A 13,089-nucleotide genomic window follows, 5' to 3' on the forward strand; every position below is an offset into this window, starting at 1 on the left:
ACCGCAAGTATTTTTTCAAGGTCTGGTTCAGCCTTTCCGTCTGACCATCCGTCTGCGGGTGAAAGCTGGTGGACAGAGCTGCTTCAACCCCCAGGGCCTGACACCAAGTCCTCCAAAAACGGGCAATGAACTGTGGGCCCCTGTCGGACACGATTACCTGCGGGACTCCGTGTAAGCGTATGACCTGAGACGCCACCAGCTGGGCCGTTTGGCTGGCTGTGGGTAGAGTGGTACACGGGAGAAAATGACCCATCTTGGTTAGATTATCAACCACCACCAGGATAGCTGTACACCCCTGATCCAGGGGCAATCCTGTTATGTAGTCCAGACTGATGTTCTGCCATGGGCGATCAGGTGTGGGCATGGGTCTTAGTAGGCCCTTCCTCTTAACGTTCTCCCCCTTGGCTCTGGCACATTCCTCGCATTCCGTCACCCATCGCCTTGCATCCTCACCCAAGGTTTCCCACCAAAAGTACTTGTGTAGCAGACGTTCTGTCTTTGTAATCCCTGGATGTCCCGCCAAGGGCATTACGTGACACCATACAAATGCCTTTTTTCGAAGTTCCTTGGTGGGCAGATACAAACTTTCTCCCTGAAAAGGCAACCCTTGTCTCACCTTCCGTCCCGCTTTACTGGCAGCCCATTGTTCCCAGGCCCCCACTGACTTGGCATTCTTTACCATCTCCAGGAACCTCTCGGCCCTAACCACACATAACACCTTGGTTGCTGGTATAATGGCTTGCGGGATCCCCTCTGTTTGTTCTCCTGGCATCCCTTGCCTGGACAAGGCGTCTGCTTTACGGTTATCTACTCCTGGTCTATATGTCACCACGAAATTAAACTCGGCAAAAAAAAGCATCCAGCGCATTTGTCGTTGCGTCAGATGCCTCGCCGAGGACATATACTGAAGATTGCGGTGGTCGGTGTACACCGTCACCGCATGGCGGGCCCCCCACAGGTAGTGCCTCCACTCCTGGAATGCTCGTTTGATTGCTAATAGCTCTTTTTCAGCTACGGTGTAGTTGAGCTCTGCAGGGCTCAACTTGCTAGACAGGTAAGCCACCGGATGGAGGCGACCGGTGAATGTATCTCTCTGGGATAATACAGCCCCTATCGCTTCTTCCGAAGCATCGGCTTCCACTACAAAGGGTTGTTCCAGCACCGGATGGATTAGCACCAGGGCCGTGGTGAACGCTCTTTTTAGGGTCTTAAATGCCTCTTCTGCCTCTGTAGTCCAGACAAAGTGTACCCCCTTTTTCAACAGTCGGGTTATTGGGACGGCGGTCTGCGAGAACTGTGCGATGAAACGGCGGTAGTAATTGGCGAACCCCAAAAAACTTTGCACTTCTCGCACGTTCTTTGGGGCTGGCCATTCCTGCACCGCCCTGACCTTCCGATCTGACATCTGCAATCCCTTGGCATTGAGATTCACCCCTAGGAACTCCACCTCCGATACCCCAAACTCGCACTTACTCAACTTTACATACAATTGATGTTCTCGCAGCCTCTCCAATACCCTCATTACGTGTTTGGTATGACTAGCTTCATCCCGTGAGTATATCAGTATATCATCGATATACATAACTACAAAACGGTCCACATAATCTTTTAACACGTCGTTTATGAAATATTGGAAAACCGCCGGGGCATTACAAAGCCCAAAGGGCATGACCAAATACTCGTATAAACCGTACCGCGTCTTGAACGCCATCTTCCACTCATCCCCCTCCCGTACCCTGACCAGGTGATAGGCCCCCCGTAAATCCAACCGGGTATAGATCTTGGCCTCCCTCACCTGGTCGAGCAACACTGAGATGAGCGGTAGAGGGTAACGGTTACGTACGGTGTTTTTGTTCAAAACGCGGTAATCCACACATGCCCTCAGATATCCATTGGCCTTTGCTATAAAGAAGATGGGGGAGGCTGCCGGGGAGCGGGACGGTCTAATAAAGCCCAATTTGAGGTAATGGTCTATGTATTCTTTTAGATGGTTTGTTTCGGGAACAGACAAGGCATACACTCTACAGGAGGGGATAGTAGCCCCTTCTACCAAATCAATGCGGCAGTCATATTCCCTATGTGGGGGCAGAGTGTCCGCTTTGATTTCGCTAAACACGTCTCCAAATCCGCTATATTCCCTAGGGAGTTGTACATTGGTTTCTGCTGCCGTAGCCGCCAAGTAAGGGGTGGCCAGGGCTGCGATATGTATTGAAGAACTAGGCGAAAGATGCTCCTGACAAAACTCGGATGAAAACAGGAGTGTCTTGTTTCTCCAGTCAACCTTAGGGTTATGTAGGCATAGCCATGGCATGCCCAGGATAACCTCATACTGTGGGGCCGCTATGATGTTTAGCGACAACCTCTCCGCATGGATGTTTCCCTGCAACAGCACCGATAGACCCACCTCTGCTGTTCTTTCCGTTATCTGGCCTGACTTCAATGGCTGTCCGTCTACCGCTAACACCTCTTCAGGGTTCTCTCTCGGAACCCGGGGTAACGCTAGTCGGGACACTAGGCCTTCGTCGATGAAATTGCCTGTCGCTCCGGAGTCTAGCATCACCCATACTTTATGGAACTTGCTCTCACATTCGAGCGTCATACTTATGACTAGATGTGCCTCGGTTTCCCCTATGTCTCTCGTGGAAAGCGATGTGAGTTTCCACTCGGGTCCTCTCTCAACCCCAGGTTTTTGGTCCTCAGACAGTCCCATGTCCGGGGCTAAGGAAGATACCGCTACTCTCTTGAACCTATTGACCCCCGTACTCCTGGGTTTGGAGGGGCATTCCCGAACGTAATGCCCCCTTTTTCCACAGTACATACAAAGGCCCTGAGTCCGCCTGACTTCCCTCTCTTCTTTCGTTATCGGAGCACGAAGGGCACCTATCTCCATGGGTTCTGGACTGCTTTCTGACCCTCCCACGGTCTTCCTTGGGGGCCTGTCATAACCAACTGTCCCTTTCTCCCATTTTCTCCTGCCGCTTCCTCTCTCCGTCATGCGACTATCTAGTCGTAACGCCAGATTGATCATGTCCACGCATGTTTGTGGCTGTGGATCTACTTGCGCCACCACGTCCTTCAGATCCTCTTTTAACCCCTGATAAAAAAGGGACATTCGTTTTTCCTCCGGCCACTCGGCCTCAGCCACCAGTCTATTAAAAGAGGTCAAATAAGTAATCAGCTCGCCTTTCCCCTGCCTCAATTCCATGAGTTCTCTGTCTACACAAAAAGTGTTGGCCCTTCTATCGAAGACCTTCTCGAACTCTGTTCTAAACGCAGCCCAGTCTGACAAGATATAGTCGTTATTCCGCACAAGCGGCACAGCCCAATTGGCCGCGTCCCCCGCCAAATAGGAGATGGTGAACGCCACCCTGGAATGATTGGTGGGGAAAGAAGCAGGTTTACAAGAAAAATGTAACAGTATCTGAGTTAGAAAAGCCTGCGTTTTTCGAGGGTCCCCAGAGAACCTCTCTGGGGTAGCCAAAGGAATGGGCGGGGGCACCGTTACCTGTATGGAGGAAGCATGAGTAGAGGCACTAAAAGGGTTTCTAGTTAACTGTTCTACTTTGTCTTTTAGGGCACTGGTTTCGGCTCTGGCCGCCGCCAGCTCCTGCTGAACTGAGACTAAAGCACCTAACACCTCTTCCATGGATGCCATTATCACTGCGAAATGAACCGGGCAGAATGTAATTCGTGGGTTCGTGATTCTGTCACGGGGTCACTCCGCAGGATCCATACGCAGTAATAAGCTCCACCTCCGGACCTGCCAAACACCCTGGTGGTCAAATACGTAAAGGGTGTTTGGTGGATACGGCGAGGGAAAAAACCCCTAACAAGGGGAAAAACCCAGGGAGGGAAAGGAAGGGGCAGCAGGGAAGGGAAGCTGAAAAACAAAGCACACAGTTTAGTGAATACAATACTTTCTATTCTCAATATATCTCACTAAAGACCAGAGCTTCACCTGAGCCAGTACCTTTAGAGCGGCTATACCGCAGCGTTCCTTCCTGGCACCTTCCTCCCCCTCCTCATTAAGTGAAATGCCCCAACATTAAACATCTCCAGCGGGGTTCTCTCCAAGTAAGTTCCTGTTACTACGCCACACTAGAAGCTCTTCTGAAAAATAGGGATCAATAACGTCTAGCTATGTGAGGTATATATTACTCCATATACACCCACGTTTATCCACATTCATATTTGTCCATCCAAGTCTATCAACACGGGAGGGCGTAGGAGCGAACTACTGCCATCCGCGCTGTATTCCTTATTCTGCCCCAACGGTCTCCGATACCTTCGTGACGGCAATGAGGAGGAATTCCCTCCCTCGCACTCCGCCCCTTGCAGGTGTCGTAGAGTTATGCGGGCGTCAACCTGTTCCCCTTCTCTCAGAGAGAACAAAGGACCCTGTCCCGGACTTCGCTCCCCGGCACCCCAGCCTGCTCCCTGGTACCTGCCCGAGCGTCTCGCTCACAAAAAACCCCGACCTGGGGCTCTCCAAAAGCAAACGAATCCTCTCTCCCTCACTCAGGAGTCTGGATCCGCTCTCCCGCTGGTGCCGCGTCTCGTGCAGCCTCCGGATACGTATGAACTGAACTCCGCGTCTCCGTCTCCCGCCAAGTCCACTTGAATCACGAACAATTTCCCTACCGGTCTCGCCCCGCTATATCCTTCCGGCGACCGGGGCTTCTGGGATTTGTAGTTAAAAACCCACGGAAGCTTGGGGGTTGTAGTCCAGGCAGGCGCCTCGACTAGATCCTGACAGTTGGGTCTGCCTGAGTGGGCGTGTGTGACCACCCAGTCTGTGGCAGCCAGTAGGGGTGCTCAAGAGGTTCTGGAGCCTGAAAAAATGTCCCAGACCCCTGCCTTAAAGAGAAGAGGTAGGGGGTGTGGGAATCCGGCCCCCAAAGTTTCAACGGTCCAGGTGGAGGCAGACCTTGAGGGGGATGCCCTGGAACCTACAGGGGAACAAGTGGCTGAATTTGGGGACCTGCCTGAGCTGACCCATTGACAGCAGGAAGGAGGCCCCTCCAGGGAGGAATTTTGTGAGGAGCAGAAGAAGTGCCCTTCTCTTGAGGGTTTGCGGCAACAGGCCACAAACCAGGCAGCAGGTGATCAGCCTGGATCACATTGGATCTACTGGGAGAACAACCTCCTGTATAGCGAGCCTAAGGTTGCTGAGCCTGGGTCAGCCCGTGTGCTGGTGGTACCCCAGCACTTCAGAACCTTCCTACTGGGTTTGGCTCATGATGTACCTTTAGCTCGACATCTGGGGCAGGACAAGACCTTTGAGAGGCTTGTCACCCACTTTTGTTGGCCCTAGATGTGGAAGATTTCAGACACTCATTGTAGGACTTGTCAAACTTGCCAGGCAAGTGGGAAAAGTGGAAGGAAGCACAAGGCTCCTCTCCAACCTTTCCCTGTAGTCAGTACCCCCTTCGAACAGGTGGGCATTGACATTGTGGGGCCACTGGACCCCAAGACAGCCATGGGCAACAGGTTTATCCTGGTCTTGGTGGACCATGCTACCCAGTACACCGGAAGCCATCCCTCTCAGGACAGTGACGGCCCCCGTGGTGGGACGTGCACTGGTGAGGATTTTGTCCCGTGTGGGGTTCCCCAGAGAGGTGGTGTCAGACTATGGTACAAACTTCATTTCTAATTATATGAAGTCCCTGTGGCAGGAGTGCGGTTTTACATACAAGTTCACCACTCCTTACCACCCCCAAGGTAATGGGCTGGTTGAAAGATTCAACCGGACCCTCAAAGGCATGATAATGGGTCTTGAGGAACCTATGAGGCATAAGTAGGACATCCTTTTGCCATGCCTTCTTTTTGCTTACCGTGAGGTGCCACAGAAGTCCTTAGGGTTCAGCCCCTTTGAACTGCTGTATGGTCACCCGGTAAGCGGACCTTTGAGTCTGGTCAAGGAAGGCTGGGAGCAATCTCCCAGGAAACCTCCCCAGGATGTATAAAGTTACATGTTGGCCTTCAGGAACCAGACTCGGCGATTCAGACAGCTCGCTCAAGCGAATCTGGAAGCCAGCCAGGAAGAAATGAAGCGGTGGTATGATCAGAATGCCACTCTGATTGAGCTTCAACCTGGTCAGAAAGTTTGGGTCATGGCCCCTGTAGAGCCCTGTGCACTCCAGGACAGGTGGACTGGACCATTTGAGGTGGTGGAGCGCAAGAGTGATGTCACCTACCTGGTGAACTTGCGGTCTCCTAGGAACCCTTTGCGGGTCCTGCATGTTAACCGCCTGAAGCCCCACTTAGAAAGGTCCGAAGTGGGCATGCTCCTTGCGACAGATGATGAAATGGAGGAGGAGAATGAGCCTCTTCCTGACCTCCTGTCTGTAACAGAGCAAGATGGGTCAGTGGAGGGTGTCAGCCTCTCCGCCACACTGACCCCTGAACAGCAGCAAGATTGTCGCCAACTGTTGGGACAATTCTCTGATTTGTTCTCCCTGGTTCCTGGTGTCACTGAGTGGTGCATCCATGATGTGGACACTAGGGGCAGTCCTCCTGTGAAGCACAAGGCTTACAGAGTGACTGACAGGGTCAGAGGTCACATCAAGGAGGAGGTCTCCAAGATGTTTGCCTTAGGGGTGATTGAGTCCTCTAATAGCCCTTGGGCCAGCCCAGTGGTCTTGGTCCCAAAGGCTGCCACGCCTGGTGGCACACCCAAACTCCGGTTCTGTGTGGACTACCGAGGACTTAATTCAGTCACCAAGACTGACGCGCACCTCATCCCCAGAGCTGATGAGCTCATTGATCGGTTGGGGTCTGCCCGGTACCTTAGCATGTTTGATTTAACGTCTAGGTACTGGCAGATCGCCTTAACTGATGGGTCCAAGGAGAGGTCAGCATTCTCCACACGAGATGGGCACTACCAATTCCGGGTTATGCCGTTTGGGATGAAGAATGCTCCTGCCACCTTTGAGAGGTTGGTCAACCAGGTGTTGGCTGGACTGGAAGATTTCAGTGCCGACTACCTGGATGACATTGTGGTGTTCAGCGCCAGTTGGGAAGAACATCTGCGCCACCTCTGGGAACTGTTGATGGCACTGTGAAAGGCAGGCCTCACGATCAAGGAGAGTAAGTGCCAGATCGGGCAGGGTTCCGTGGTGTACTTGGGGCACTAGGTGGGGAGCGGTCAGGTGGCGCCCCTACAACCAAAGATTGATACCATCCTAGCATGGGAACCCCCCAAGACCCAGACACAGGTGAGAGTCTTTTTAGGACTCACAGGGTACTACAGGAGGTTTGTCAAGGGGTATGGCAACATTGTTGCACCCTTGAATGAGCTGACTTCCAGGAAGCAGCCCAAGAAAGTGAACTGGACTGACACTTGTCAGAAGGCTTTTGACGCCCTGAAGACTGCCATGCGCACAGCACCCGTGCTTCAGACGCTCAACTTGTCAAAGAAATTAATTGTCCAAACAGACGCTTCAGAGCATGGTGTGGGGGCTGTTCTATCACAGATTACTGAGGAGGGCCTAGACCAACCTGTAGCCTTCATCAGTAGAAGGTTACTTCCAAGGGAACAGAGGTGGAGTGCAATTGAGTGTGAGGCATTTGCTGTGTTCTGGGCACTGAGGAAGTTGAGACCATACCTGTTTGGGACTCACTTCCGGGTTCAGACAGACCACAGGCCCCTCAGATGGTTGATGCATATGAGGGGTGAGAACTCAAAGTTGTTGATGTGGTCCATTTTCCTACAGGGGATGGACTTCACAGTGGAACACCACCCTGGTACAGAACACGCCAATGCTGATGGTCTGTCCAGATTTTTCCGCCTTAGTGAAGAGAACTCCCAAGGGGAAGTGTAGTTCTCCCCACATTTCAGCTGAAGGGGACATGTGTTAGACCTGGTACCATTGGCGTGAGTCTCCCTTCCATTTTTCAGTTTGCCTCCTCTGTTTTTTATATATTTTGCTGGTTTACATGCTTTGGGCACTATGCCACTGCTATTCAGTGCCACAGTGCAAGTGCTCCCTATTGTAAATTCATGTATTGATTAGTGACTCCATGATTGGATTATTTGATTTACCTGTCAGACCTTAGTATAGTGCACCATGTGTGCCCAGGGCCTGTAAATCAAATGCTGCTAGTGGGCTTGCAGCACTGGTTGTACCACCCACAGATGCAGCTTGTAAAGTGTGTCTCAGGCGTGCCATTGCAGAGTCTGTGTGCAGTCTGTAACTGCCATGTCGACAAGTACACCCACTTTCCAGTCCCTAAACCTTCCCTTTTCTACATATAAGTCACCCCTAAGGTAGGCCCTAGGGCAGGGTGCATTGAATGTAAAATGTAGGTCATGTCCTGATGTGTGTGGCATGACTTGATAGTGAATTACAGCCTATTTCGTTTTTCATTATTGCAATGCTACCTGTCCCCATAGGCCAGAATGGGCAGTTTGATTATAACTTCTTATAATCCTAACTGACCCCGGGAACATGGTAGAAATTCGTGTTTAGTATGCCTGAACTCAGAATGATAACTTACATCTTGTAGTGAAGTTGGTTTTAACATTCTGTGTTTGAAAATACCACTTTTAGAAAGTAGGTATTTTCTTGCCTAGCCATCTAGCCTGCCTCTGCTAGCTTGTGTATTGTATGTCTGGTTTTGTGAGTGACAGGGCCTGGGGGGCTCCAGGAGACAGGGTGAGTCAGCACAGGGCTGAATAGACCTACCTGCATGTAGAGTGGTGGGAGGAGTAGCAGCTGGGCCTGAATAGGGCTGTGCCTGCCTTCCACAATGCTGGCTCCACCTCCTGTGGTGTGTCTGAGGACCCTGGCCCACACTGACAAAGGAAGAAGGTGTACACTACCAGAATGCACCCAGAACTGGTTTGAACTAGGTACAGGACCCTCTGCCTCCAGAGTACAAAGGATTTAGTGGTATAAATATGGGGGCCCAGACCACAAATGTTTAGATCACTTCTGGGAAAACAAGACAAACGTTTGCCAAGGAGAAGAACCAAGGGAGCTGCAGGAGTTTGGACTGCCCCTCTGCCAGTGTGCTGTTTGCTGGGTTGGCCTGCAGTGGTTTCTTCATTGCCAAGGAAAGGAGAAGGAACTTTTAAGGAACTTTCATCATCTTGCAGAATATTTCTTCAAGGGCTTGAACTTGTGCTTGCCTCCCGCTGAAGTCTCAGGGCTAAAAGACTTTACCACCAGCTCCCCTCTGAATTTCCTTGATGGGAAATCCTTCTACAGAAACCTGCATGTCACTGGGAGCTGGAAACGTGACTCAACGAGAAGAAGTGTGTTGATGTCGCAGCTGTGCCATCGCATCGCCGGAGAAGCATGTCGCTGCCGCAGAGGCTGCCGCCGCATCACCAGAGGAGTGTGTCTTCGCCGCAGTTGCTTGCCGTCGCATCAATGGAGAAGTGTGTCGCCACTGCAAGGGCCACCGCCGCATCACCAGAGAAGCGTGTCTTCACCGCAGTTGCTTGCCGTCGCATCACCGGAGAAGCGTGTCGCAGGGCCTGTCGCGGCTCAGAAGTTGTTGAGTTGCTGCAGGAGTGAACGCATAGTCTTCACGTCGTCGCATCGCATCAAGGGCGCCATCTTATCGCATCGCACCCGATTGTCACATCGCCTTGAGGCGCCATCCTGCCACATCTTAACCGGAACGCAGTACGAGAATCAAATCATCACCTCCTCTCCGGTAAGGAACAAGACGCATCCCCTACTCTGCGCAGGCATTGAGGAGTGACGCATCCCCTCCCCCGAAACAAGGATCCGATGCATCACCCTCCCTGCGAACCTTTTGTTTGTTTTGCGTTACGCATCCAGGTACTTTTGTGAGAAATGTGTCACATTTATCATCAACTTGAACTAAGTTACTTCTACCATTTTTAAGTCTATTTTGAGTACAGTATTGTGAATTTTTGTCATTTGTGGTCTTGTTTTAAGTCTATATAAAGAATACCTACTTTTATACGACCGGTGTAGTAACCATTTGTAGTGTTTTCACTGTGTTACTGTATGTGTTCACAAATGCTTAACACACTGCCTCTGAGATAAGCCTGCCTGCTCGTGCCAAGCTACCAAGGGGGTGAGCAGGGGTTATTTTAGAAGTGTACCCCCTTACCCTGACTAGAAGCAAGGGCCCCTATTTGGTCAACGGTACCTACCTCTGCCAACTAGAGACCCCCCAGTTCTAACAGGCTACTTACATTTAGGGTGTCCACACCCTCTAGTGACTACTTCCTGTGGGAAGAGGCACTACCCTAGCCCTAATTAGAGACTTTCTCACCATCTCAAGATGGTGGAACTTCAGAAGAGGTGTTCACCTCGCCTGCTCCGCCCTAAGGGTCGTACAGGCTGTAGGGGCACCCTCCTCCGCATCTAACAAAATGTCCTGCCTTTCCACCCGCCCAACCAGGGTCGAGGGCCCCGTCTGGTGTGGTCATCTTTTATTCTCTGCATGCCGGGGTGTGGGGGCAGTGAGCATCTGGCAGTCACGTCAAGAAGGCAGGCCCACACAGACCACACTGTACACCGAACACGAGAGTGACCGCAGGTGCTTTACCAGTCGCCCGCCGCCGAACCACCTTGCATCAGTCATTGCAGGTGCTGCTCGCCGGGGCCCACTGAGGTCATCTCAGCCATCCTGCAAGCAGTGGTGTACGCAAGTAGTGGAGCTGCACCGGTACTGCCGCTGGCCGTTTGAGCGTCCGCTCACCCTGCAAGACAAACTCACTATCTTCTGCTGTGTAGGCTGGCCAGGGCCACTGCCACCGCTGCTATCCCCTCGTTCCTTGGCCATCACAAACATTCGGACAGGCAGCCCAGCCAAGCGCGACCACAGACAAGGCAATGTGATGTGATTACATGTCTGCCATCTTGACTGGCTAGCCATGCCCCTGATGTTCTTAGCCTCAATCATGATTTATTTTTGTGCTTTACTGCACCCCATTAACCATAGCTACAGCCCTGTCTCACGCCCTAACTTGAAGGTCTCGAGGTGAGGCACATGACCCATACTTTGTGGGTAAGCATATGTTTCAGCCTGTATCTGACTTTCATTTACCACAATTGTTTCACAATCTTCACCTACACGGTGTGTGTTTTTCACCTACACATGACACAGCACAGATTGAGCCACTATTTTATCCATTTAGGCACGCTGGCTTGTATGTATATATATATATATGACGATTATAGGTTTTATCATGGTCCTTTTGCATATGTTTACTCTGGATAGCTACAGGTTCAATATCAGTGGTTACTTGTCCGCCTCTTCACCACTAGTTGTAATTTGTTTTTTCTATTTGTTTTTGCTGGCAGAGTGACACAATTTGTCACGATGAATGCCCTGTCACCTTGTTTAAGGGTATATGATGGGCAAAAACATGTCTACCTTCTTCTAACTATTGGGTTGAATTATCCTGCTCTAAGGTTTCCATCCATCCTTTAGGAACATGAATAAAATACTTTCCCCTTCAAAATCGTACACAAGGGAGCATCTTATGAAGTTTAAAGATGAGGGTAAGAGCGCTCATTGTAATATTTCGGATTTTCATAAAATAGTCATCTTGTAGAATATAAGCACTGTTCATTTGCATGTAGAATAGATTTAACACTCTCTACTGCGATACCTAAAATTTCCTCTCATAAAATACATTGCTTAAAATTGCATCTGTCACATTTTTAATTGCTTGTTCCCTGGTTAGGCACTGTTGTGAGTTTACTGACTTAGTGGAGAACTACTCATCTGACAGAGCAATCTTAATTGAACTTGGTTAGACCAGACCTGCATCCCAGAATTAGTGGTTGCAGTACCCAAAGTGTATAGCTTTTTTAGGGTAGACCTCAAGGACAAACGAGGAGGTGGGATTGTGATTATTTATCAAGACCACCTAAAAATGATGGGGGAAGAAGTCTCCCAAGTTGACTGTGAGGCATTTATGTTTAATTGCAAAATTAACAATAGGGAAGTTTTTAATGGCCTTTCTTATTTACCGACCACGAGGCCCAAAAACTATGTTTCAAGCTACATTAAACTAATATATTGAGTCCTGTATGCAGTATCCCAATTTCACAATCTTAAGGGAATGTATTTTTCCTCTTGAAGATCGTAAGAATACTGATACAGAGCAATTGATAGATAATCTAAACTCCTTTGATTTCGTGCAATTGTTTGATCAACATACACACATGGATGGCCATCCTCTAGATTGCATTTTCTCTAACTATATTGGGTTGAAGATAGATTAAATCTCTTTTACCATTGATGTGGTCACATCACAAAGATATATTGTTTACTCTAAAAACACTAAGAAAGTTAATCCAGGTAGGAGTTTACAGCAGTGTCTCAAAATCAAAACCTGGAAAAAGATGGGCTCAACTAATTTTCTTGAGACCCTGGAGAACACTCAGCCTGTGGTACATCCAGACCTGAATACAGAAGTTGTGAATTATAAGGATTGAATTGTTGCTGCAGTTGCCTTAACTGTTCCACCCAAAAAACATAAAAAAGGAAAGAAGTAACCCCACTGCACCCTGGTTTTCAACAAAATTTAGACTTTTTAAGCAAAAGTGTAGACGCCAAGAAAGAAATTGGAGGGACAAAGATTGTGAAACAGAAAAATATACATGTAAACAACTCCTATCGGAACACAAGTGTCTGATTGTTGAAAACAAAAATCTGAATTTCCACGGATAAAATTAATTTTACTAAAAACTCGGTGAAGGAGTTATTTAATACAGTTAAAAAATTGGTTAGATTGGGTACTCAAAAACTGTTGTATCGGATCAGCTGATGTGTAATAAGTTAGCTAATTTCTTCCAAGGTAAGATCCAGGCCCTTGGAGTTTGACCCTCTTTAATACATTTGGGCGCCTCTGGCCAAACTGATCAGATCATTTGGTTTCTCCACTGTATCATCTTCAGACGATACACAGATTGTAGTTTCAATCTCAGGAGATCACTCAGAGGTTGCAAATCGCTTTAGATCTTGTATGCTGGAAGTTGTGAGCTGGATGGGCAACAACTGTCTGAAATTAAATTCGGAAAAAAACAGAGGTCCTATTGTGTGGAAAAGACACTACTTTCTGGCATTCCACCTGGTGGTCTCAGGAAAAAG

The sequence above is a fragment of the Triturus cristatus genome, chromosome 8 (genome assembly GCF_964204655.1).
Source record: "Triturus cristatus chromosome 8, aTriCri1.1, whole genome shotgun sequence".
NCBI lineage: Eukaryota > Metazoa > Chordata > Amphibia > Caudata > Salamandridae > Triturus > Triturus cristatus.